Source organism: Haplochromis burtoni, unplaced genomic scaffold, assembly GCF_018398535.1.
Source record: "Haplochromis burtoni strain Fernald_Lab_line unplaced genomic scaffold, NCSU_Asbu1 Contig_65, whole genome shotgun sequence".
NCBI lineage: Eukaryota > Metazoa > Chordata > Actinopteri > Cichliformes > Cichlidae > Haplochromis > Haplochromis burtoni.
Window position 1 is genome coordinate 1,434,719 of NW_024582426.1, and position 3,829 is coordinate 1,438,547.

Genomic DNA, 3,829 nt, shown 5'->3' on the forward strand with positions numbered 1-3,829 from the left:
GTTAGTAGCACAATACGATTACAGTGTTTTAGATTTGCAGCAACATACATTTGCATGGGAATACATCTGAGTAGGAAATCATGCAGCTTCTTCCCCATCCTTTTTTGTTTCAACTAAATATTGTTTTGAGGGTACGTTTGTTGATTATCTTGCCCTTAAGTGCAGAGGATGTCTCTGGTTGGAATGAAAACCTGCAGACAGTTCCCCTGGGGGCACCTTACAGTGATAAACAGATCATCTGCAAGAGTATTTTTGAAAATGCCAACCATTTAGCAAACAATTTATGATCAGCATACACTAGCACCTTCCCTGTAACTACAACTAAAGATATTTGTATTGATTTATCTCAGTTTTGGAATACATATATTGTGGAGTCATTGATATAGGTTTTCTTTCTTTCTTTCTTTCTTTCTTTCTTTCTTTCTTTCTTTCTTTCTTTCTTTCTTTCTTTCTTTCTTTCTTTCTTTCTTTCTTTCATTCATTCCAATTAATTGTTGATGATCTCACCAGTAACCTCTAAGTTAACTGCACCAGATTTCAGTACAATGAGTTGAAAATACCTTATGTTTATGAGGTCAAGAGGCTAGAGTTTGGCATAGAGACACAGTCTCGATTGAAAATAAAAGACCAGCTGAGTGAGCGAATGCTTTATGCCGATATAACATCTGACACAGGTTGGGAGTTCCAATGCGGGGAGTCTTCAAAAGAGGAAAATGTCAAAAAAACAACCATCTGGAACATTGTGAAGAAGGAAACCAGAACCCCTGAAGGGACTGTATTGATTCCAAGGCAAGACACACAAAGCATAAATGTTGCTGTTTCGCTATTTGTGCAAACCTTTTATCAGTGAAGAGCATATTGCACCGTTATTGATGGGCGCTTATCACCCACTCTGTGACTCAAGCAACTGCAGGCTGAAATGACTCTATAGCTCCCATTTTGCAAGATAAATGGTTGCTTGACTGTGTGATAAATCAGTCATCTTCTCAGAGTTAGGATAACAGTTACAATACTGACCTTTTTCCTAGCTTAAGACTTTTTCCTCTGTTGTGGTAATGTCGCTATCTTAGTTCAAAGAGAAGCCAATTATTTATAGTCTGCTTTTGAATGTGTCTCAGCACTCCATTCAGTTCCTTCTCAGGGAATCCATAATATGATGTAAATTGGAGATATCAAGCTTCAGGAGCTGTAAAACACGACAGGCTAATATATGAAACACTGAGAATAATCAAAGCGTCAAGTGAGCTTTGTGCAATAAAAATGTAGGAAATTCATCATCGGCTTACATGCATTTTTTATTTTTATTTTACTAAGAAAGTTGACAGAACTACATTTTAGCTCTCTGTGCTTCGCAGCAAAACTGTTAACATACATACTGAAAGAGCAGCGAAGGTATTTGAGGAAATAAACTGTTAAATATCAGCTGCATATAATAAAATCTCTTTTTAGGGGAAAATTGAGTTACATAATCTGTAAATCAGATAATTTGATGTGCATTAGGAGTTCTAACCTTTTCACTGACTGTGTTGAAAATGCAGCTTGAGTGCTGCTCTTTAATAGTGCCACACTCTGTCTCTGCAAATGCTCAGGGACGGTCAGTATGAGAAATTGCTCTGGATAAACAGCAAGGGGTTCATCAGGTCAACAGTGTCTGTAAAAATGCCCTCAAAATACAGCGGACAGGTTTAAGTGAATTTGCTGAACAAAGTGCTACTGTTACATGGAGACAAATAACTACTGTATGTCACAGGTAAATTGATTTATTACTCAGGAGAAACATCAGACAGAAAGATGAGCATAGTGGCTATCAGAAAAAAATCAAATCTGATCAAAGTGCAAGCAACCTGCCTTTTCAAATCACATCCAGTGACTGGCTTCTGTCTAAGCAGACAAAGGTACAAACCAGAGAAGCATTAGACCACAGGAGTAAAACTGTATAATATATGCAGTCAGAGATCTACACTTAAAATTCTGTAAATGGAACAGCTATGAAAAAAAGCCCTCATACAAGCGCTGCAATTTAGCCACCACAATATTAAATGCACTTGTTATACCGAACAGCCTTTACTAAGAGTCACCACACCATGTTGGTTGCTTCATATACAGGCAGGGCCACCAAACATTTACACACATACGAAGTGGCAGAATCAATTTGTTCCACCTTGAACCACTATAAACAGTTTTCCAATGTCTTCCAACTATTAAAACTTTGGCCCTGACTTCCACTTGCCTTTCACAGTGTAACCAATCAAATGACTGCTACACCTAGAGGAAACTGTTAGAGACAGAGAGATAGATTTCTGTTATTTCCCGTTTTATTTTCCCGTCTTTGCCCCAATCCCTAAAACTAAAACATCAAAGACTTGAATGCTGTCGACAGTGTGCGCAGCCTGTATTTCGGTTCTCATTTCATCTTCGACTTCATAGAATAAAAATTACATAATGATATACTGAGCCAAGCTCTTACCGCAGACACCTAAAAACACACCAGAATTTGACCTCAGAAAACTCATGTGTAGTAATGAATAAATAACAAAAAAATGCAGTATTTCTCAAGCTTTTAAATGTTGACTTTTTTCTATTATGACTTGAGGGTCTCTGAATTTTAGACTAATTGTTAAAAAAAGGAGGATGGACACATTACACTGTTCCCTTGAAACTTGTAATGGACATTTCAATATTTGTATAACTTTTAAAGCTAATGATTTCTTAAGTGACAGATAAATTGATATTAAAAAATGGTTTGGAACAGTCCTAAGAAAACCAGTAATTACAACCCAGAGCTCGTCACCACTCATAAGCTTTCAATTAAAGGAAGTAGGCCTTGTCTACATTTTGTGTTGCATAACAAATGGGAAACTGGGCTGCTTTAAGTTTCAGAAACAACAATTCAAAATGGAACTTCATTATGTAAAACAGCAAACTCAATTGCACATCTCTGCGGGGGAAGCCACTCACATTAATCAGCACACATCCCATCAGCATCTGACACACAACAGCCCAACAATGAGTGTCAGACATGAGAGCTTAATTACCTCTGCTCGGAGTCGGGCTCAAAAACTGCTCCACAGACATCACTGAAACTTCCTGTATGATCAGGCAATGGGCCAAGGTAGAACTTAACACTACAGTAACACTAGGGAAAACAATACTCGGGGTCAGTGGCACATGTTAAATTTTTGCGGCCATCTGCAGTGAACACTTCTTGTTTTTGGATTGGTTGCTTTAAATATAGGGACCAGGTCTGCAATCATTTGCAGTCAGCTGGCAAAGTGACTTTGATGTATCACAAACATACTGCCTGCAATATGTTTGTGATTAGCTGTGATAAATTAGTGAAACCTGTTGCCATCTACACACATATTCACATTAAGTACTTAGATTCAGTCCATTCAGAACCACAGATTTACACATTCATGAAGCCTTCTATATCCGCAGTGCTTTTATACAGGAGTAGAACCAGAAGTTCCCTGATTCAAGTTCCCTAATGCAAAGAGACACATCCCAGATGGGTTGCTCTCTGTGACAAATTGCCATTGAGCAGCAAAGGTCCAATCACTGCATGCAGGAGACAGGATTCAGCACAGCCCAAGTCTGTTATTTTGATTCACCCAAGCCTCAGTTCTACAGCTTAACAATTCTAAGCTCTTTGGAGCACTAGTAGCTTCTACCAGCATCAAACTAAAGTCCCCCTAATTGGCAGTTGGCAGCACTTTATACCCAGGTGCTGAAAAGCCACATCCTCCTCATAACCTGGGGTGTTTCCACACCTTCCCAAAAAGACAAATTGTGATAATAATATTTATATGTTATATTATATATATATATA